General features: G+C 40.5%; 1 long non-coding RNA gene across 1 annotated transcript; it reads left to right on the top strand.

Annotated features, from left to right (window-relative positions):
* Positions 1 to 718: 718 nt before the first annotated feature.
* On the top strand, positions 719 to 23,139 carry LOC127235932 (uncharacterized). The gene is made up of 4 exons (XR_007835745.1): positions 719 to 1,847; positions 2,216 to 2,276; positions 20,363 to 20,560; positions 21,922 to 23,139. It is a non-coding gene; the product is annotated as an uncharacterized LOC127235932 (long non-coding RNA).
* The last annotated feature ends 1,442 nt before the right edge of the window (positions 23,140 to 24,581 follow it).

The raw sequence follows: 24,581 nt of genomic DNA, 5'->3' as shown, positions 1-24,581 counted from the left end.
ATTGTGCTTTGGTTACATCTGTGTGAGATTATGTTGATCAACATAGGGTGAACCAGGTTGAACTGCGCTGCATAAAGAAGGTACTGTGAGCAAGTGAGAGAGCCAGAGATGAGCTGACAACTGCATTCCTCCACAGTTTCTTCCCACTGTCCTGCTTGAGTCACTGCTGTAATTCTCATTAGGGACAGTGACCTGGAGTGTAAGCTAAGTAAGCCCCTTTCTGGCCTGCTTTGTGTTTGGTCAGTGTTTTACCACAGCAACAGAAGCACACCAGAATGGTAAGATATGATTTTCTTATTTGCAACTGTGGTGAAGTAAATGTATGTTTTATTGTTTATTTTCATCTTATTTGTTCTTTTTCCAAGATGGGCTCATAGCAATACAGTCCTTTCTGGCCTTGAACTTGTGACTCCTGTTTCAAGCTTCTGAATGCTTAGCAAGGCGTGCGTCATCCCACTGGTTTGTAATTTTCACTAATTAAATATGAGACGGTTACATTTAAGTTTCTTAATCTATATTTATTTGTTTTGAGGCAGGGTCTTGCTTTGTAGCGAAGGCTAGCTTGAAGGTAATAGCAGTCATCGGTCCATACTTCCAAGTGCTACAATTTTAAACTTGCACTACACATAGCTACCTAAATGTATGGGGCTTTTTTGTAAAAGTAAAAAATGATATATGTTTAGGCTTAAATTTTGTGATGTTCAAAACAATTGTGTTGTTTCTTTAAAGAGTCAGTTTTTAAAATTTTTCTGTATTTCATTCAAAATGGTTTTTCATTCAAAACTTCCTAAAAATTTGAGAAGCCCATGCATGACATTAGACACTGTGATCTCAAAACTGGGGTGGATGAAGGAGGGTTAGATGTTAGATAATAGGCAAGGCCTAATCTAGAAAAGTATCTTTTCTTTTTCTATCCCCCATCTACTCCTCAAAGGGAAAAGACCTATTTTCAATAGTCTACTAACTCTGACAAACCAAGCTGAGAAAGAAGTAAGGCACTCCATCATGTATCAAGAATGATCAAATTATGCCACCACAGGGAGTGGCCTCGAAAAAGCCAGTTCATGCACCTGCGATGGATCCTGATTTCACTGACAGGGGACCATCAACATATCATCGCATAAATGTCACCCACATTCAGGGAGTCTAGTTTGGTGTCATGAAGTTTCCGTAGCTCTCAGTCCATAGTCTGTGAACATATGAGTGACAGTAGGAGGAAGTGTACCTTTTTTTTTTTTTCTTTAGAGTTGGCTTTTCACTGTTAGATGAAGTATGACTCTATGGGTCACAAAATTGAGGTTTCTTATCTTCAGGGTGTTGCACAGTGTTATTAGTCAACTTCCTGTTGCCACTGTCTTAAGCTTTTAGGACTATAACTACCAGAACCATAGCTGCCTGCATGCTGCCATAATGATGATTAATTGAACCTCTGAAATTTTAACTGGGACTCCTCAATTAAATGATTTTATTGTTTATTCTTGTTTTGTTTTTAAAAGTTGTCAGGGCCCTTGTTGTCTCTTCACAACAATACAAACCTCACAAAGACAGAAGTTACTACCAGGGCCTGGGGTATTGCTGTGATAGGCTGGGCCTATGATATAGTTTCTCAGATGAGTTCTCAGTAGTGTTGTTCTGCAAGCTTTCCTCTCCCTTTATGACTCTTCATTGTGATTTCTTTCTCAGGGCTATAAGCAATTTGAAGAGCCAAGAAATGGTGCATGTTTAACTCCCATTCATTTCCCTCTAAAATGACTAGGTGAATACAGCATGAAGACCATGTCATGATGTAAGTGTGAGAAACACCAGGATTTTATAACTACATTGGAAAAGAAGAAGACATTTCTAATGTGAGTATCACACTTACTCATCCACACATGTATGGGATATTTTAGGATGCAGTGACCTATGATGATGTGCACATCAATTTTACTCAGGAAGAGTGGGCTTTGCTGAATACTCCCCAGAAAATGGTCTACAAGTATGTGATGCTGCACACTTAGAGAAATCTCACTGCTAAAGATAAGATTGCATTTACCTTCTTGCTTGAAAATAAGGGGACAGGTATCCTTGCTTATTGGTACTATTGTCTAATTTCAATTAAGTAAACACAAAATTAGTTGAATAAGGCATAGTTCTTAGAATTTTTTAATATATTAACTTACATTCTGTACTATTTTGATTAATATATGATATATATTCTGGTCTTATATTTCAGGCTACATTTGTGAAGAATTTACTATTGAAGAACATTGCCAACGTTCTAGAAAAAGTGAACGGTAAATACATTAATTTATACAAATTAACCTCTGAAACAATTTTAATTTTTCATGCAACTTTTACATAAAAACAACAGTGTACATAAGCACAGCTTAAACTTTATTGATTTTTCTTAATTTCTCAAAAACAAGTACCTGAATGCCACATAGCTATCCTGTGTTTTCAAGGAATTCCTGTGAAAAAAGACAAGGAGACAATGACTAAACACATACCACGGTTTGAATTATAGCCCCATGAAAGTTATGCTGTTTTTGCAAGACCCATTTTCTCTGTATGGCAGTGCCTGTCCATGGCATTTATTCTATAGACCAGGCTGACCTTGAACTCAAACATTTACATGCCTCTGCCTCCTGAGGGCTGGTATTAAAGTTTCACCTTTGGGAAACATAAAACCATGTGGGATACATGAGGAATAGTTATTGCAAATCGCTGAGGCTCTGAATAATCATATCAGGGTAAATTGAGTGGCACTGATCTTTCTGCAGTGAGAACAAGAGGTACGGGTGTTGCTGCCTTATTTGAGACAGCAGGCATACAGACATTTAGGGGCTTGTATGGGAAACTTAGTAGGTATAGGCATCTGCACCACCATGATATATGCCTGCAGACATGAACTCAATCACCAGAACACATCCATAGAAGATATATCTTATGGCATCTGCATTCCTCAAATCTACATCATGAGTAAACATAATGATAAATAGCAAGAATAATATTTAGTCATTCTTACTGGGATAGCGCAGGCTCTTCCTGATTTTAATTATTTAGAGATCTTTCTGCAAAATTTGAATTTATGTGAGTTTTAACATCCTAGTTAGTTTTGTTGTGTTGAGTTTTGCCTTATTCAGATTGGCTCCAGAACTTTACCAACCATTTTCTCTATCACAGGAAATTCTGGATAGGGTTATTACTGAAGAGGAGGGAAGCCTCTTGAGACAGCTTATCAAAAGAATATATGTTGCAATCTTGGCATTGTGCTGACCTTGCCCCCAAACTATGGGCAGGACATGCATGTCCAACATGGCCACATCATGGATACCTCTTCTCTCCCTCTTCTCTGCTCTGTGTTGGCTAACTTTTTTCATCACCCTTCTTTTCCCTCCAACAATGAACTCCAGGTGGCCTCATTGAGTTTTTTGTTTGCGTTTCATTGCTAACTGCTGTAGAAATGAACAACAATATCCATCTTTCAGGAAGAATTGAGTACCCTTTGTAGTGAATTACAAGGGAAGCCACATTTCAGGTGTGTCAGTTCAGAGTGATTGGGAGTTGGTGGGTATCTAAGACAGAGGAATACGTTGTGAGTTTAGCAATGCAAATGGAAGCATTCTAGTTGGAGGAGGGATATATATGACAAATGTGGAAGGAAGTTACTGTATTCACTCTTACAATATTTCTGTTTTATAGAGCATAATGATATATTTTTAAATTTTTATCTATTTATTTATTTTTTATAACCAAGTCCATTTAAATGAAAACAAACATTTATAGACAATATTTGGGAATTTGTGCGTCGTTCTTTCCAAACTACTTCCTGCTGGTAAGGGGCACTGTCTTGGGGGATTCTAAGAAGTTGCAGAAATCCTGGCTGTAGTCTGTAAGTCTGCATTGTCCAGCTGTTTTGAATGTAGGATCACCTGGTACTCTGTTTCAGGCAGTCTGGCTTCATTAAACCACATTAGTCTGGAAGGAATCCACAGCTTTTCATTTTCTGTGGAAACAAAAATAGAAATCCTTTTCCCCAGTAACTTGTCCTTCAACTTATATTTTGGAGTCAAAGCATTTTTTAATTTAATTTATTATTTTACATGTCAATCCCAGTCCCCTCTCCCTCTCCCTCCCTCCCTTTTACCCTCTCTGCCCTCTCACAGGCACCCTAATCACCCTCCCTTCCCATACCCCCCCACCCGAATTCCATATGTAGGGGAATGTCATCTATTTTGAGTCATGTATGTCTGACAAGTCATGTGAAGTAGGGACTATGGCTTCTCTCCTCTCTCTAGGTTAAGGCAGTTATCCCTCCATGGGAGATGTGTTCGTAAGGCCCTTTTGTGCACAAGGGATACATCCTGGCTCTACTGTCTCAGGTCCCTTAGACTGCTCAGTCCTTCTGCCTAAGACCCCTATTCAGGGGGGCCTGAGACAGTCCCTTGCTGGCTTCCCAGCTATCAGACTGGTGGCCCATTAGCTCCTCCTTATTCAAGTAAGCTATCTCTGTGTTTCTGCAGCCTTGTCTTGTCCTCTCCATCTGCATCTGGGTTCTACTTCAACTCAGTATTTGTGTATGGATGTTTGCTCCTGTTTCCAACAAGCATTGGTTGAGGGCTCCATGGAAAGTTAATTGTTGATCTCCCTATCCGTGAAGGGAATTTATGGTAGCCTTTAAAACGAAAGCTCAAATTGTTAGTTGGCGGCAGTCTTGTAGTTCTCTAGACCTTTCTTTGTGTACAATTTTATCTTCAAACCAATATTGGCTCCCTCTTTTATGTTCTCTCTCTCTCTCTTTCTCTCTCCTCTCTCCTGTCTTCTATTCCTAACTGAGCTCAATCATCCTGGTCGCACATTTTTTCATTTCCTCCCCCTTGTTTTCTCCTACTTCTCTCTCCATTCTTCCCCTGTGCTCTGGGAGACTTGTCCCTTCCCGGTTCTGTGAGGGACTTTATATGAATCTCTTAGAATACACCTTGTATCCTAGTTCATCTGGTGTTGTGAATTATAGGCTGGTGATCCTTTGCTCTAAGTCTAAAATCCATATATGAGTGAGTACATTCTATGTTCCTCTTTTTGTGACTGGGTTACCTCATTCAGGATGGTTTCTTCTAGTGCCATCCACTTGCCTGCGGATTTCAAGATACCATTATTTTTTTCTGCAGAGTAGTATTCCATTGTGTAGATGTGCCACATCTTCATTATCCATTCTTCAATTGAGGGGAATCTAGGTTGCTTCCAGGTTCTTGCTATTACAAACAGTGCTGCTATGAACATAGTTGAACAGATGCCTTTTTTGCATGGATGTGCATCATTTGGGTATATGCCTAAGAGGGGGATTGCAGGGTCCTGTGGTAAATTAGTTCCCATTTTCCTGAGGAACCGCCATACTGATTTCCAAAATGGCTGTGTGAGTTTGCACTCCCACCAGCAGTGGAGGAGTGTTCCACTTTCTCCACATCCTCTCCAACATGAGTCATCACTGGTGTTTCTAATTTTAGCCATTCTGGCAGGAGTAAGCTGGGATCTCAAAGTTGTTTAGATTTGTGTTCCCTGATAGTTAAGGATGTGGAGCACTTTCTTAAGTGTCTTTCAGCATTTTTGATTTCCTCTATTGAGAATTCTTTCTTCAGTTCTGTAACCCATTTTTAATAGGGTTATTTGGTGTTTTGTTGACTAGTTTCTTGAGTTCTTTGTATATTTTGGAGATCAGCCCTTTGTCAGATAAAGGATTAGTGAAAATCTTTTCCCAGTATGTGGGCTGCCATTTGGTCTTGTTCACTGTGTCCTTTGCCTTACAGAAGCTTCTAAGTTTGAAGAGGTCCCATTTTTTAATTATTTCTCTCAGTGTCTGTGCCCCTGGAGTTATGTTCAAGAAGTGGTCAACTATACCAACTTGTTCAAGGGTACCTCCTACTTTCTCTTCTAAGAGGTTCAATGTGGCTGGATTGATGCTGATGTCTTTGACTCATTTGGACTTGAGTTTTGTGCATGGTGACAGTCATGGGTCTATCTTCAGTCTTCTACACACCCTCATCCAATTGTGCCAGCACCATTTGTTGAAGATGCTGCCTTTGCCCCATTGTATAATTTTAGCTGTTTTGTCAAAAATCAGGTGTTCATAGGTGTGTGGGTTAATATGATTTTTAATTTGATTCCATTGGTCTACCTGTCTATTTTTCTGCCACTACCAGGCTGTTTTCAGAACTATAGCTCTGTAGTGGAGCTTAAAGTCAGGAATGGTGATGCCTCCTGAAGTTCTTTTATTGAATAGGGTTGTTTTGTCTATCCTGGGTCTTTTGTTTTTCCATATAAAGTTGATTATTATCCTTTTAAGATCAGTGAAGAATTGTGGTGGGATTTTAATGGGGAATGTATTGAATCTATAGATTGCTTTTGGCAAGATTGCCACTTTTATTATGTTTATCCTACCTATCCAAGAGCATGGGAGATCTTTCCATTTTCTGGTATCATCTTTAATTTCTTTCTTTACAGCCACAAAGTTCTTATTATATAGGTCTTTTACTTGTATGGTAAGTGTTACACCAATATTCTTTATGTTGTTTGTGGCTAATGTAAAGGGTGATATTTCTCTGATTTCTTTCTTTGTCTCTTTGTCGTCTGAAAAAAATTGCACTACTGATTTTTTTTTTTTTTTTAGTTTATCTTGTATCCTTCTAGTTTGCTGAAGGTGTTTATCACTGTAGGAGTTCCCTGGTAGAGTTTATTGGGTCGCTTATGTAAACGATCATATCATCTGCAAATAGAGACAGTTTGACTTCTTCCTTTCCAATTTGGATCCCCTTGATCTCCTTTTACTGTCTTATAGCATTAGCCAGAACTTCTAGTACGATATTGAACAGATATGGAGAGAAAGTGTAGCCTGGTTTAGAGGAATTGCTTTAAATTTCTCTCCATTCAGTTTGATGTTGGTAGTTGGTTTGCTGTATATTGCTCTTATTATGTTTAGGTATGTTCCTGTTATTCCTGACCTCTCCAAGACCTTTACCATGAAAGGGTGTTGAATTTTGTCGAAGGCTTTTTCCGCATCTCAGGAGATAATCATATGGTTTTCCTTTTTCTGTTTGTTTATATGGTGGATCACATTGATAGATTTTTCGTATGTTAAACCATCCCTGCATTCCAGGGATGAAGCCTACTTGGTCATGGTGGATAGTTTCTCTGATGTATTCTTGAATTTGGTTTGCCAGTATTTTATTGAGTATTTTTGCATCGATGTTCATCAGGGATATTGGTCTGTAGTTTTCTTTCTTAATTGTGTCTTTCTGAGGCTTGGGTACCAAGGTTATTATGGCTTCATAAAAAGAGTTTGGCAATGAACCTTCTGTTTCTATTTTGTGGAACAGTTTGAGGAGTAGTAGTATTAGTTCTTCCTTGAATGTCTGGTAGAATTCTACACTGACTCCATCTGGCCCTGGACTATTTTTGGTTGGAAGGCTTTTGATGTATGTTTCTATTTCATTGGGGTTTATAGGTCTATTTAAGTTGTCTGTTCTTGATTTAATTTTGGTAAGTGATAGTTATGCAAAAATCTGTACATTTCCTTTGAATTTTCAGTTTTTGTGGAATGCAGATTTTCAAAGTATGACCTTAAAATTGTCTGGATTTTCTCTGTGTCCGTTGTTATGTTCCCCTTTTTGTTTCTGATTTGTTAATTTGCATGTTCTTTCTCTGCTTTTTCGTTAGTTTGGATAAAGTTTTGTCTATCTTGTTGATTTTCTCAAAAAACCAACTCTTTGTTGCATTGATTTTTCATATTGTTTTCTTGGTTTCTATTTTGTTGATTTCAGCCCTCAAGTTGATTATTTCCTGGTATCTATTCTTATGTGGTGAGTACGCTTCTCTGTGTTCTTAGACTTTCAGTTGCGCTGTTAATTTTCTTATGTGACTATAATCTGTTTTCTTCATATGGGCACTTAGTGCAATGAACTTCCCTTGTAGCACTGCTTTCAAGGTGTCTCATAAGTTCAGGTATGTTGTGTCCTCATTCTCACTGAATATTAGAAAGTTCTTAATTTCTTTCTTATTTCTTCTTTGACCTAGGTGTGGTGCAATTGCACATTGTTTAAGTTTCCATGAGTTTGCAGGTTTTCTGCTATTTGTGTTGTTGTTGAATTCCAATTTTAAAACATGATGGTCTGATCAGATACAGGGGACTATTCCTATTCTCTTGTATCTGTTGATGTTTATTATGCCACCTAGTATGTGGTCGATTTTAGAGAAGGTTCCATGTGGAGCACAGAAGAAGGTATATTCTTTTGTCTTTGGATGGAATGTTCTATAGATGTCCGTTAATCCCAGTTGAGACATAACTTCCTTTAGTTCTTTTGTTTCTTTGTTGAGTTTCTGAATTGTGATCCTATCTAGTGTTGAGAGTGGTGTATAGAAGTCTCCCACTATAAGTGTGTGAGGTTTTATATGAGCTTTGAGTTTTAGTAGTGTTTCTTTTACGAATGTGGGTGCCTTTGTATTAGGGGCATAGATGTTCAGAACTGAGACTTTGTGTTGATGGATTTCTCCTGCGATGAATACAAAATGACCGTCTTCATCTCTTTTGATTAATTTTGGTTTGGTATCTAACCTGTTAGATATTAGGATAGCCACATCTGCTTGCGTCTTGGTTCCATTTGATTGGAAAATGGAGGTTGGTTAACCCTTAACTCATAGTCATGTCAGCTCTTCATGATGATCTGAAGATTGTTATAATTATACTGATCTACCATGGATCCAAGGGACCAATGCAGATCTGGAGTCTGAAGATATCTTAGGTGATCTGATGTAGATTCCAAGTCACCAGCATAATACTAGACTTGAGTATTACTGACTTCTGTTGCAATAGGGGTAGAAAATGAGCAGTAATGGTATTCCTGGGCTAGCAAGAGGAACAAAGAGATCATGACTTAATTTTATCTCCAGATATGAATCTGAACATTAAACACTGAAGGTTTTGTCTAGAACCTGCTACACATGAACATGCAAGTTATCTCCATCCAGGTCAGGCATGTATTTTGAAGCATTTTGTCTTATTCTTTCTTTCATTTTTCTAATTTTTAGGCTTTGCTTGCCATGCTAGGATTAGCATTCTTCTCTTCAGTTCTCTGATCAAGAAGAATAATAAAAAAAGGGGGTAATACTGTTTTTTGTTGTCCCAAACACCTGTCTGTCATGTGCTCCAGATTTTTCTCCATGCAAGCACAGTGAGGTTTCTTCATGGTAGAAAGAGTTAAGAGTGGACATTTTAATGTTAGATAAGCTGGTAACATCAACACTGTAACAGTCCATTAATGTAAAGATAAATAGTAAAGTTATTAAGATTTACCAATATACCTCTTATTTTTAATATTAAGATCCTAATTAATTCACGCTATTTGATCATCAAAATGTATAAACTCATGTAAAATGTGTTTTCTGTCTACTGTAGTCAACATTTTTAATCAATTAAGGGAAAGTAGGCTGTAGTGACCTTGAAGACTCAGTTAACTTTGCATCTCTCTATCATGAGTGCTGTTTGTCAATGGAGATGCAGTCATTTTTTTTTTTTTTTTTGCATCCTGACTTGTCAAGCGTTTATGTTATGAGTGGGAGAAAGACATATATATTCTATGCTTTCACAGTTTAGAAAGCAGATGGACTGAGAGAACATGCAGTCTTTAGACTTATTTCCAGAATATCCTTTTAGCCTGAATGTGAATTAGAACTCTTTCAAAATTTGACTCAACAGAAAGTGGGTGACTGGGTTCTAGGTTGGACTTTGGGTCATGGTTTGTATATGTGTAGAGAAATGGTGTTTACAAGAAGCTTTAATATTTCTCTTGGTGTGCTTTTCCTTTGGCCAGTCATTAAGTAAAGTATTAGAAACAGGACACATACCTGCAGTGTGTAGTGCAGTGATGAATGAATGAAGACCATGAGGCAGTTAAACCTCAGAAAGAAAGCATTTACTCTCCACATGTTAACATGGAAGAAGTTTTCCCATTTCTCAAAGCAAACATGACACATGTGTGTGAACCTCCACAAATAAGGAACTTATTCCCAGAAAAGACTGCACTGATCTCTGTTATTTTCACTTAAACTTTGTTAAAATTGTAAAGGAACAAATAGCAGTGAGGTAATTTGTACCTAAAAAGGCAGGGGAGGCAATCTTAGAAGATGAATGACTCTGAAAAGGAAGAAAAAAACTATAGTAACAAGCCAACATTTCCCACACATATTCTTCTCATCCATCTGTTTGTAGTTAGATCACTCATGAGTTTCTTGTAGGGCTTTCCTTGAGGACTCTGTTTTCACCCTGTATTTCTTTAGCTCAACATAATTACCTCTGTTCCATCATTTGTGGACCAGCATGTTCTGTAGAAGTCAGAAACCAGAACTTTTCACTAAATGGAAATTTTTTTTTCTAGAAACCATTTAGTTGTATCCTCCCTACCCCCTTTCTCACTTTAATGCCAGAAAGAAAAGATTTGTTAAGAAACCAGTAATACACTACTGGGTAGAAGTTGATTTGTTTGTTTATTTATTTTTGTTGGTAGTGGCTTTGAAATATTCTGTGTAGTGTGTTTACTTGTTGAATAATAATTCAGAAGTGTTTATGAGCCCTTAAAATCTCTGAAGCAGTAAGACAAACAAACAGGCTTCGAGAATCAGTGTGATGCTTCTCTCACTCATGCTATGTGCTGTTTCTGGTTTTGTCACTGTCCTGCTTTGCCTTTAAACTCAGGCCACTCAGTAGAGTGCAGATTTAAGTTTATTTCACATGGCTTCCCAGTTTTAAGTTTTATCTCATTTACCTCAACAAAGCCTGTTCACTCTATACGTTTAGGCCCTTTGGGACCCTAGCCCAGCCTGGGTTTAGTGGTTAGTGTACTGGTAACTGAAAAGTCTGGGCTGGTAAGCCATCTTAGCGAAGCTCCTGCCCAGCGACAGCATTTTACCTTCTATATGTGAGGCACTGGGATTGGTCCCCACATTATAAAACAAAAGAAAAAACGAATATATGCATCTTTGACCTAACTTTAAAATTCAAGCCTTCAGAATTATGACATAGACATTTTGCTATCAAAAATAAAATGTAAAGGGTTTTTTATTATCATCTTCAATTTGACAGCTAAATGTGTATTTTTTCTTACATTTGTACATGTGTGAAATAAATATTTAATCATTTGTTTATGTGTTGTAAATCTAACTATATGGAATGTTTTACTCTCTGAAATATGTAATAATATTTGATAAAACCATTACTATTTGTGATTTCCATTTTGATGAACCAAACTAAATGAGATTCCTATAGTTCCTTATATTTTAAATGCTTCCATTTTTTTTCTTTTTTTATGTAATTTTATATAACAAAGTCCAATTAAATGAAAACAAACATTTATACACAATATTTGGGAATTTGGGTGTCATTCTTTCCAAACTACTTCCTGCTGGTAAGGGGCTCTGTCATGGGGGATTAGAAGAAGATTCAGATATCCTGGCTGTAGTCTGTAGGGCTGTTTTGTCCAGCTGTTTTGAGTGTAGGATCAGCTTGTACTCTGTTTCAGGCGGTCTGGCATGATCAAACCACATTAGTCTGGAAGGAATCCACATCTTTTCATTTTCAGTGGAAACAAAAATAGCAATCCTTTTCCCCAGTAACTTGTCCTTCAACTTAAATTTTTGGAGTCAAAGCATTTTTTTTTAATTTAATTTATTATTTTACATGTCGATCCCAGTTCCCTCTCCCTCCCTCGCTCCCTCCCTCGCTCACTCCCCCAATCCCTCCCTCCCCCCTTCCCTCCCTTTTTACCCTCTCTGCCCTCTCACATGCACTCTAAACACCCTCCCCTCCCATCCCCCCTCCCCAATTCCATATGTAGGGGAGTGCCATCCAGTTGGGGTCATGTAGATCTGACAGGTTCTGTGAAGTAGGGACTAGGGCTTCTCTCCTGTCTCTAGATTAAGGCAGTTATCCCTCCATGGGGGATATGTTCGCAAAGTTCTTTTGTGAACCAGGGACACATCCTGGCTCCACTGTCTGAGGTCTCTTAGACTGCTCAGTCCTTCTGGCTGAGACCCATAATCAGGGGGGCCTGAGTCAGTCCCATGCTGGCTTCCCAGCTATCAGTCTAGTGGCCCTCAGCTTCTCCTTGTTCAGGTAAGCTGTCTCTATGTGCTTCTGCTGCATGGTCTTGTCCTCTCCATCTGCATCTGGGTTCTAGTTCGACTCAGTGTTTATATATGGGTGTTTGATCCTGTTTTCAACAGGCATTAGTTGAGGGCTCCATGGAGAAGTTAGTTGTTGATCTCACTCTCCAGGAAGGGGATTTATGATAGCCTTTCCATGGAAGCTCAACTTGTTAGTTGAGAGCAGTCTTATAGTTCTCTCGACCTTTCTTTGTGTTCAATTTTATCTTCAAACCAATATTGGCTCCCTCTTTTATGTTCTCTCTCTCTGTCTCTCTCTCTCTCTCTCTCTCTCTCTCTTTCCTATCTTCTATTCCTAACCAGGCTCAATCTTCCTGGTCGCACATGCTTTCCTCTCCTGCCCCTCATTTTCTCCTACTTCTCTCTCCATTCGCTATCCTCCCCCACTTCACCTGAGCTCTGGGAGACTTGTCCCTTCCCAGTTCTGTGAGGGACTTTATATGAATCTCTTAGAATACACCTTGTATCCTAGTTCATTTGGTGATGTGAATTATAGGCTGGTGATCATTTGATCTAGGTCTAAAATCCATATATGAGTGAGTACATACTGTGTTTCTCTTTTTGTGACTGGGTTACCTCATTCAGGATGGTTTCTTCAAGTGCCATCCACTTGCCTGCGAATTTCAAGATACCATTATTTTTTTCTGCAGAGTAGTATTCCATTGTGTAGATGTGCCACATCTTCATTAACCATTCTTCAATTGAGGGTCTTCTAGGTTGCTTCCAGGTTCTTACTATTACAAATAGTGCTGCTATGAACATAGTTGAACAGATGTCTTTGTTGCATGGATGTGAATCCTTTGGGTATATGCCTAAGAGGGGGATTGTCGTGTCCTGTGGTAAAGTAATTCCCATTTTCCTGAGGAACTGCCATACTGATCTCCAAAATGGCTGTATAAGTTTGCACTCCCACCAGCAGTGGAGGAGTGTTCCACTTTCTCCACATCCTCTCCAACATAAGTCATCACTGGTGTTTCTAATTTTAGCCATTCTGCCAGGGGTAAGATGGTATCTCAAAGTTGTTTTGATTTGCATTTCCCTGATAGCTAAGGATGTGGAGCATTTTCTTAAGTATCTTTCAGCCTTTTTGATTTCCTCCATTGAGAATTGTTTCTTCAGTTCTGTACCCCATTTTTTAATAGGGTTATTTGGTGTTTTGTTGACTAGTTTCTTGAGTTCTTTGTATATTTTGGAGATCAGCCCTTTGTCAGATAAAGGATTAGTGAAAATCTTTTCCCAGTCTGTGGGCTGCCATTTGGTCTTGTCGACTGTGTCCTTTGCCTTACAGAAGTTTCTAAGTTTGAAGAGTTCACATTTATTAATTGTTTCTTTCAGTGTCTGTGCCCCTGGAGTTATATTCAAGAAGCGATCTCCTATACCAATTTGTTCAAGGGTACCTCCTACTTTCTCTTCTAAGAGGTTCAATGTGGCTGGATTGATGTTGAGGTCTTTGATCCATTTGGACTTGAGTTTTGTGCATGGCGACAGACATCGGTCTATCTCCAGTCTTCTACACACCCTCATCCAATTGTTCCAGCCACACGCCCCATTGTATAATTTTAGCTGTTTTGTCAAAAATAAGGTGTTCATAGGTGCATGGATTAATATCAGGATTTTCAATTCGATTCCATTGGTCTACCTGTCTATTGTTATGCCAATACCAGGCTGTTTTCAGAACTATAGCTCTGTAGTAGAGCTTAAAGTCAGGAATGGTGATGCCTTCTGAAGTTCTTTTATTGTATAGGGTTGTTTTGGCTATCCTGGGTCTTTTGTTTTGCCATATAAAGTTGATTATTATCCTTTCAAGGTCGGTGAAGAATTGTGGTTGGATTTTAATGGGGATTGTATTGAATCTGTAGATTGCTTTTGGTAAGATTGCCATTTTTACTATGTTAATCCTACCTAAGCAAGAGCATGGGAGATCTTTCCATTTATTATTATTTTTTTTGTTTTGTTTTGTTTTTTTGTTTTCTGGTGTTTACCATTGTCCAGGGAGAGATACAACACTTTCCTCCTTTTGCTTGTTGTTCTAGTTAGAGTTATAGTTGCTATGAAGAAAGGCCATGACCCAAAGCAAGTTGGGGAGGAAAGGGTTTATTTGGCTTACACCTCCATCAGGAATTCAAGGTAGATTCCTGTAGATAAGAACTGATGTAGAGGCCACGGAGGGTTGCTGCTTACTGGCTTGCTCATGGCATGATCAGCTTACGTTCTTTAAGAACTCAGCACCACCAGGCCAAGGATGGCACCAGCCACATTGGGCTGCTCCACTCCCCATCACTAATTAAGAAAATTCCCTGCAGCTTATGGAAGCATCTTCTCAGTTGTGGTCCCCTCCGTTCAGATAACTGTAGTGTGTGTTAAGTTGACATAAAACTAACCAGCACCATTGTAAAGCTCTGAGCCCTGCCTACAGGATCTATAGCCTGACCCTCCATTTCTGCAAAATTCAGACACCAAGACGATGACACCCAGGCTATGAGATCTAGATCCCACTTGGGCATCTATGGCTCCTGTTCTAAGCTTTGGCATCCATTCAGTTCCCTTGTTTTGGTCCTGACACTTAGTTTTTCCTCGCTTGTTTTTGAGATTAGCTTTATGTCCAAGATATTAAATTACTGATTTTATTTTATTTTATATTTTTAGAATTACTTTCTTTCCCCTGCTCCTGCCATTCTCTCTCTCTCTCTCTCTCTCTCTCTCTCTCTCTCTCTCTCTCTCTCTCTCTCTTATTTCCTTTCCTTTCTACTATATATTCTCTACTGTTTGAAATTTGGACTTTCATATCTCCTTCCTGAAATCTCTTAATATTTAACTTAACACAGCTTAATGTTAGAGAGTATTTATGACTTCCCTTTCAAACAGTGTAAGAATTTTAGATCATTTTCTCCTGTCTTTCCTGTCTTTGCTTTTTTAAAGACAGAAGAATGATATTGAAATCCTGATCTTCCCACCTCTGCCTCCTGAGTGCTGGGATGAAAGGTGTGTGCCAGACCTGGTTCCCCTCTTCCATTTTAAACATTATTGTCATGCAGTTCAGGCCCTTTGAGCCTATAACTTTCTAAATACTGCAAACGTAGGATGCACAAGGCCCTGAGATCAGTCTCTGGCCCCAGGGATGGACACACACACACATACACACACACACACACACACACACACACACAATTTTATTTGTAAATACTCTTTCTTGCATTCCAGCTATCTTTGGGAGAGAGGAACTAGCTTTAAAATACCTTCCTGTGGGGCTAAAGAGATGGTTCAGCAGTTAGAAAAGCTTCTTCAAGAAGACCGGAGTTTAGTTCCCAACACTCACATCAAGTACTTCAAAGTCAACTCCAGAGAATCCGATGTTTCCTTCTGGCCTTGTGGGCACCTGCACAGACATGGTACACAAACATGTACATATACATATACATGTACATATACATATAACTAAATAAATCTTCTTTTAAAGTATTGTTCTATAAGGCAAGTTTGTTTATCTGGGGGGAGGAGAAGGATGTGTGCTCAAGACAGAGTTTCTCTGTATAACAGCCCTGGCTGTCCTAAAACTTGTTTTGTAGACCAGGCTGGCCTTGAACTCACAGTGATCTGACTGACTCTGCCTCCTGAGTTCTGGGATTAAAGGTGTGAGCCATCATGCCTGGACAGGGCAAGTTTTAAGGACATTAAACTTTGTTAGATTTTGCTTCCATATAAACATCTGTATTTGGCCCCATTTGTTTTTTCTCTTTCATTCTGTATTTCTTATTTTTTATTTGTCTGCTTGTTTACTTGCTTGCTTCTTTTTGAGGCAGGCTTTTTCGGTGTAACCTAGACTCTCCTGGAACTCCCTCTGTAGACCAGGCTGGCCTCAAACTCAGAGATCTGCCTGCCTCTGCTTCCTGATTGCTGGGATTAAAGGCGTATTCTATCACTGCCTGGCAATGTATAAGAGTCTTTTTAAACATTGTTTTATGTGTATTTTGTCTACATGAACCATATGCATTCCCAGTGCCCATAGGAGTCGGAAAATGCTGTCAGATCTCTGGAATCAGAGTTAGCCACTTTGTAAGAAACTGTGAGTACTGGGAATTGAACCTAGGTCCTTTGGCAGAGCAGTCAATGAATGCTCTTTTCTCCTTGAAGATCTTCATTTAGATTTATGTTAATCTTTTCCCTCCTATTCCACAGGTCTTATAACTTTTTGATTGCATATTACCTTTTCCATGTCATCATTTCTTTGGGTTTCCTTCTATGTTGTTCAAAGGGAATCTGAGGTGGTTTAATGAGAATGGCCCCATAAACTCACATGTTTAAATACTTGTTCCCTAGCTTGTAGAACTGTTTAGGAAGGATTAAGATGGGTGGCCTTGTTGGAAGAGGTGTGTCTGCCTGCCTGCCTGCCTGCCTACCTGGCTGTTGCCTGCCTGCATGCCTGCTGCCTCCATGCCTGCCTGCCTGCCTGGCTGTTGCCTGCCTGCATGCCTGCTGCCTGCATGCCTGCCTGCCTGCCTGCCTGCCTGCTGCATGCTGCTATGCTTTCCTCATGATGATCATGGATTTTAACCTTCTGCAGCCCCAAATTAAACACTTTCTTTTTCATAAGTTGCCTTGGTCATAGTGTTTTGTCGTGACAACAGGAAAGTGAGGAAGACAAAAGTTGGTACTAAGGGGTGGGGTATTGCTGTGACAGGAAGCTGGCCATGCTGCTTTTGGAAAGAATATGGAAAACCTGGGGAAATTGGATTAGAAAAGCTGTTGACTGCTATAAGCAGGGCTGAATGGACATCCTAGTAAGAGCTTGGAGACAACAGTGCTAAGATCATTGAGGGTTATGGATGCTCAGCTCAAGAAACTTCAGAGGGCAACAATATTAGTGACAGTGTTAGAAACCATTCTTGTGGTGCTTGGGGAAAAAATGAGGATGCTTTCTGCCTGATAGCATATTTAAATAGTTGGACTAATTTTATAGGCAGAGGAAATTTCAAAACAGCCTAATATTAACTCTGTTGCATGGTTATTAGTAATCACATTCATGCAGAGCTACCATAAAAAATAATAAGCAGGGCAAAAAGAAACACAAAATGTATAGTTTGAGGAGGGGAAAAAGCACCAAGAAATTTGATGTCTGTACTGAAAGAGATAAGGAGAGGCCTGGTGTGAAGCGGAATAAAGGGAGTGTTGTCTTTGGGTGAAGACCCCACCCAGCTAACCCTAAAACTTGTATAAAGGAAATGCCTTTTGTATTTCTATAAAGCTGCAATGGGGGAAAATATTATGCGAATATAATTCAAGAAGGGGAACAGGCTCCAACCCAAATGGCTGAACTTGGCTTCATTGGCCAGATCATTCTGACTTTAGATCCCTGAATGATACAGGAGTAAGGAGTTGTGGAATCTTACTCTGCAGTTAAGAAAAGCCTCTGAAGCAAGGTGTTTGGCATGGGAATCCCTTCAAGAAAACCAGAGAAGCTATATGTGAATTTATAAAAATGAATCCTGGATTGGCTTGGAGACTTCAAGATGTTGGAGATGTCAAAATCATAGGAAATACTTACCAAGAAGCTTGGGACCAAATCAAGAGAGAAAGACACATGTTGTAGCCAGCAGAACTTGAAGGGAAGAGTCATCTAAGCCCATTGGCAGCAGATTAGAGCTATAGGATTTGGAGTTTGCCCTCCTGAATTTCCATTTGCCTATTAGCAACAGATTAGAGATACAGGATTTGAAGATTGCCCCGCTGGATTTCTGTCATGCCTTGGTCCAGTATTTTCTAACTATATTACCATTCCTCCCTTTTGAAATGGTAATGTATATTCTATGCTGTTTTACATTGAGATATATAATTTAATTTTTGATTTTACAAGGAGTTATAATTAAAAGTTGCCTTGGGTCTCAGAAGAAACTTAAAATAGTGTTCACACTATGAAAGACTGTGGGGACTATTAGAGTTGGACGAAAGTTATTTCGCATTATGATATGGTCACAAGCCTATAGCAGACAAGGTGTGGGGTGTGGTGGTTTGAATGAGAATGACCCCCATATGTGCATATGTTTGAATACTTGCCCCCCATTTGGTAGAGTTCTTTGGGAAGGATTAAGAAGTGTGGCCTATTTGGAGGAGTTCTGATGCTGGCACTGGGCCTGAGGTTTCAGAAACCCAGGCCATTCCCAAATAGCTCCCTCTGTTTCGTGTTTGCAGAAAGGGATATAAGCGCTCATGGGCTAACACCATGCCTGCCCGCCAGCTGCCATGTTCTCTCCATGATGGCCATGGACTCCAACCCTCTGTAACCATGCACCCCAAATTAAACACTTTCTTTTCTGTGGCCTTGGTCATGGCATTTTGTCACAACAACAGAAAAGTAAGACAGAATTATTTTCATAGATCTTAATTGGCTTGATTCTGTAGTTAGAAAACATACTGGGCAAAATGAAATGCAGCATGTTCTACCCTCATGTACAGGATATCAAAAGAAAAGAAAATTATATATAGAAAGTGGAAATGAGGGGGCTGGAGAGATGGCTCAGTGGTTCAGAAAACTATCCGCTTTTCCAGAGGACATGGGTTCAATTCTCAGCACCCAGTAACTCAAGCTCCAAAGGATCTCTCTCTCTCTCTCTCTCTCTCTCTCTCTCTCTCTCTCTCTCTCTCACACACACACACACACACACACACACATACACAAACACACACCACATGCATGCGAGCAAAACACAAATTCATATAAAATAAAATTTTAAAAAGAAAAGAAGTATACAGAGTGCTCAGTGGGTAAAACTTATATTTGCTTTCTTTGAACCTTGTTTTAAGCCATTGGCTACCTGGCTCTTAGAGGCTGGCTGATGTGATTAGCTTAAGGTTCACAGTGTACAAAGACACCATTAGTCCAATTTAAGTGCATCTTTAGGTCAAACTACTTTTGATTGAACAGAATTACACTGAGAAATGACTCCCTGTCCACTAATTCTCTCTTTAGCCATATCTAATCCAATATTAACATTACAGTGACCTTTTAAACCAATAATTATGTTAATCATTGAAAACACTATTTTTTTAAGTCATTCATTCTAATTGTCTACAATGTGGTGCTTTCGGTGGTAGTCATGGGCAGGAAAGTGAGATCAGAGTACCCCAGTAGGGAGTATTTTAACACTGACATTGTTTAGAATTGATGGCTCCTGCTAATAATAGTGAAATAATTGTTGTGTGATATCTTATATTCACTTAAAATTTTCAGTGCCATGTTATCCTTATCTGCTCCTGAAGCCTACTATTCCCACTGTGCTTACACCATTTAGCTTATTTACATTTTTGTATCAGTCAATACAAAATTGTGTTGCTATAACCAAATACCTAACATGGTCATGAGTGAGGCACTTATTTTATTTCTGGAATGAAAGGTACAATCTATCATGGTGGAGAAGGATTGTACAATTCATGACAATAGACTCATGAGCCTAAGACTTTAACTATTGATGGACAAGGAAGCAAAGAACAGACAGGAAGTGACAGCGGGCTATAAAATCTCAAGACACCCAATGATCTACTCTCCAGTGAGAGCCCAGCTCTGAAAGTTATATGTGGTGATATATTACTTATGACATATCAAAGCTCGCCTGAGGATTCAGAAAGCAAAGCCAGCCACAAGCTATAGAGGTCAGGCAATGGTGATACATACCTTTAATCCCAGAAACCATTCTAGCTAGCCAGGCAGTGGTGGCACATGCTTTTGGGTGGATTTCTGTGAGTGCAAGACCTCCCAAGGATACACTAGAGTGAATCAGCCTAAAAGATTTAACCGAGCTCATGCCTTTAATCCCTGCTCTAGAGAGGCATATAAAAGATAGGAATCCAGTGTCTCAGGCAGCATTGTGAGATTTAATCTCTAGCCATCCTGAGGATAGGCAGCAGTCTGAGATTTGCTGGAGACCTTGTGGAAACAGGATCGCCCCCTTTTGGACTGAGGTAGATGTAAGACCTAGTGGCTCAGCTGCTTTGCTTCTCTGACCTCAGCTTGAAGCTTGAACCCCAATATCTGTCTCTGGGTTTTTATTTTTGGTGTTACAGTTACACACCTCTAAGAGTGCAGCAAGACACGGAGGATAGACATTCCACATCCGAACTATGGCGTTCCATTCTTGTCCCCTCTGACTCACATGTGTATCTGGTGTCTTTTAATCATCAGCAGGCTGTCCAGGGCACGGGCCTGGCCTTCATCATCTACACTGAGGCCATTAAAACATGGAAGTGTCCCAGCTCTGGTCAGTTCTCATGCTGCTGATGCTGGGTTTGGGGAGCATGCTTGGAAACACAGCGGCCATCCTCACCCCTCTGATGGACAGCAAGGTCATCTCCAGCTACCTGCCCAAGGAGGCCATTTCAGGTCAGGACACCAAGCAGTGGAGGCGGGGCATGGGTGGGTGGCAAAATGAAAGACAATCAGTGGAAGGGTCTAATTAGGGGCCGTGTGATTCTAAGACAACTCCAGAAGGGCTGCATTGGTATAGCTGTGCTCCTGCTAGGGTAATACTCAGTTCCACTTGGGTAAGTTGTTCTAGGAGCTGTATGCACATGTAATGTGCACCAAAGAGACCCATTTTTAATTTCAACATCTTGCCACCCAGCCAGGATCATGAGAACCCTCCTGTGCCTCCGATGGCTCTATATCCAGGATAGATAATGTCATGTCTGATCACATGTCCTAGTTATCATGTGGGAAGCGTCCTCTTCCCTGTTCCTAGACTCGAAGCCTGATAGCACCTGGTATTTTTTTTTTCTGAATTTGGGTCTCTGTGGTCCACAGTACAAATGCATGTAGCTCCCAGTCCAGCACTTAATCCTCTCCTGAGGGAGCCTCCCAGTGGCTGATATTGTATGGTATGGCAGTGGGAAGGGCTACTATGAATTCAGAGGCACCATGGAAAGCCTTAGGAAGTCAGTAAAAAACCTGGAGTCAAATATTGACTCTGCCATGTTGTGCAGTTATCTGACAACACTAAGCCCTAGCACCCCCAGTATATAAGGGATCTCTGACTACTACCTTGGAGGCTTAATCTGCTCTGGTACATGACCAGAGCCTGGCATGTGAGAGCATCTATGTAAATTGTAGTTTCTTCCCAAACCTATCCTTATCTAGGGCCCCACACCACATTTAAGTCCACTTCTCACAGTCTCAGGAGCTACGTTGTTGATATCTTCAGCATTTCCAGACTTTCAGCCATTATTATAGAATATATCCACAATGAGAAGGTAGAGGGTGGTCTTGAGTTTCAGCCTAGCAGCTTTGTTCCTGCTCTAACTCTGCCTGCTCTCCCATGCCAAGGCCAGGCCCTTCCAAGCACAGAGTGACCATCTCTAGGAGGCAGTAGAGTATACTCGGAACCATCACTGATGGACAGAGTGGGTGGGCAGAGGGAATCTCACCCTAGCCCTGTGGACTGAGAGGGCTGGCACCCCCTCCCCCACCTTCTCTGGGAACTATCCTCTGGTCCACACCTGGGACCTCTGAAGGCCAACACCGGGGAGATGATGTCTCATGACCAGTTCTTCATTGGTCATCCTTCCTCAGGCAGCCTCAGCCCTTTTCCCTTTACCTCAACAGCTCCCCGAGAGAGGATCAGATGGGTTGGGGTCACATTCAAACATCAAACCAGAACAGCATCTTCCCAAGGGCAGAAGGTATGCAAACTAGAGTCCCTCCCTCTAGAGCACGAATTAATCTGTCTTTCTCTGTACTCCCAACAGATTTGAAAGTGACCTTCAGGCCATGACTTGCCGCTCCCTCAACTGGTACTGGAAGGCCATGTGGGCGTTTGTGAGTCCAGTACTCATCATCAGCCTCTATGTCTTCTACCTGAGTGACTATATCCTCACAGGGACACTGCAGTACCAAGCCTGGGATGGCACTCACGTACCCGATGTTCCTGCAGGGCTGGGAAATAAGGCAGAGACCACACAGTCACTCAGAACACAAGGGACTATTGCTGTGCTGTGAGAAGGTTCCATGTGATGGCATGGGAACTTCGAGTATTTCACAGATGCTCAATTTAGCACAGCAGAAGTGGGCTGTGAGTTTTTAACCATGATGCATGGAGAGAGCATGCCCCAAAGCATCACAGTGGGCCTTTCCCTAGAAGTACCAGTATGCTCTGGTGTGCCACACTGTACATATTAATACAGAACATTTCTACCACCACAGAAACCATTAGTCTGTGCTGAAGGTTACATAACATTTAGGGCTCTAGAATAAAGTACTAGAAAAATTGTTTCTATGGCATTCCAGGATAGGCTTCACACACATTCTCTCACATATGCTCGCAAAGGTCAGAATTACCTTTCTTCGTGGTTTTTCTGAATTGCAGGGTAGTAGACACCACAGTCTTCACTCTTTAGCCTCTTCCCCTTCATAGAAGGCTTGGGCGAACAGTTCTTTTGGACTTGATAGGAGGGACCTTCCCCTGATGCTCAATCTCTTCTCCCAGGGGCAGCTGGTGACCAAGGATTATCCCCCACATGCACTAGCTGTCATCGGTTTGCTGGTGGCTTCATCTGCCATGTGCATCACCCTGCTGGCCCTGGGGATTTTCATCTGGAATTGCCTCAAGAGGGGAGGTTCATCCCCAGTGGTCTAAGAATGGACCTCCCAGGGACGGAAGTCAGCCACTATCTGTTTCACAGTTGCTGCCTGCTGGTGGGGACACCTTGGCTGGAGTGCAGGTCTGGGACCTCCTGAATCTGTAAAGAGGATTAGGGAGCTTAGAAAAAGAAGACTACCTTGGGGAGGGGACCGCATCCCTTAGAAGACTCCCTCCATTATTTGCCATCTGAAGACTACAAGTTGTAGCCTTCTTGTTGTCAGGGGTTAAGGCCAGTACTGAAGATCATTGTCACCTAGACTCTAGGAAGCCCTAGAATTCAAGGTAAGCTGTCGTTAGAAACTTGACCATAACCTTGAGGAGCCAAACAAGCACTTCGGTTTTGTTTGTTTGTTTGTTTGTTTTGTTGTTATTTTTGTTTTTTTTTCTCAAAAGAAAACAAGATACTAATTGCTTTTCATCCAGTGTCAGAGGTTTTTGAAGCATCTAGGGCAACACATTACAATTCATCTCATTGAAGCCACAGTGAGTGTGTAATTTTTGTATTACTACACTGTACTACACTGTAAATACTACCGGGATTTAGTGTCCACTAAGGGAGAGTTTTGTTGGGATTGCAAAGGTTCCTCACAGTGGGCTGTGGCAACTCTAAACTGTACAAGGAATCTGAACAGACATTCCCATCCCTGGGGTTTCAGTGTCAGATGATCCACAAGGGTACAAGGAACTGTAACTTTTCTACAAACATCACTCACAGCCACCTTCACCTCTGTATAGTAATGATTTCTAAAATGTACATAAGTCACACAGAGCAGTGTATAACTGAAAACACTCCATATTAATGGCTGTTATTCATCCATTATGTGAATTTGTTTTCTTTTCTTTTTTTAATCATAATAAAGTGGATCAAGGTTATCCAGACTGAGAGTTCCTTCCTGTACTAACAAGCCGAGCTCATGGAATTGAAGGACTTCTTTCGATCCTTCCAAAGAGGTGCAGACACCTCTGAAGAGCCTTAGACATCACTTGGAACATCGACCAGAGAGATCTTTTATTTCTCTCTTTTTCCCAATGACAAAAGTAGGCACTGGAAAGGTCTTTGGTGTGGCAGGTGGTGGTAGTAAAGAGAAAATTCTCTGGCTAAACACTTGCTACATTTGCAGAGAAACAAAATAAGGTTCCCAGAATCCACGTTGGAAAGCCTACAGTGTCTGATAATCCAAGTTCCAGAGGATACAACATCCTTTTCTATCCTTGTTTTCACCAGCATGAACATGTACACGCCTACACAAAACACATACACATAAGTTAAAATAATATACATATAAAAAGGTAGATAGTGATGATGTCTTTCCAACAGTTGAGTCTTTTTAACAGAGGACAATAACTCACAGGACAAATTGTTCACTATCTTAGCTGCCTTCTTATTTTCATTTCAAAATGATCACTGTCCTTAAATATATGAGAAGCAGCATTTATCTACCTAAGTGTTTACTCCTGGTTTTCTCATCAGATGGATTTTAGGCTCGAACAGTGGGTGCACCCCGTGATAATACATCAGATTCTATTCCTGAACACTTAAGTGTCTGTCCCCTACTCTCAACCTAGGCATAGTGACTGCCTTTCTGCACTTGTCATGCCTTCCTAGGGTCAGTCACAGACAGGGTCTCAAAAATCATGTACCCTCAAAGGTGTAAAGAGGAACATTGTCATGTATCATTATTCTATTCTTTTTCAGTGTGCCCATCACCTCTGCCATTCTAGACACCTCAGAGCATTGAAAATTTGCAGTGTCTATGCTACTGGATT

The sequence above is a fragment of the Phodopus roborovskii genome, unplaced genomic scaffold (genome assembly GCF_943737965.1).
Source record: "Phodopus roborovskii unplaced genomic scaffold, PHOROB, whole genome shotgun sequence".
Classification (NCBI taxonomy): domain Eukaryota; kingdom Metazoa; phylum Chordata; class Mammalia; order Rodentia; family Cricetidae; genus Phodopus; species Phodopus roborovskii.
This window is presented reverse-complemented; position numbering and strand designations above follow the sequence as displayed.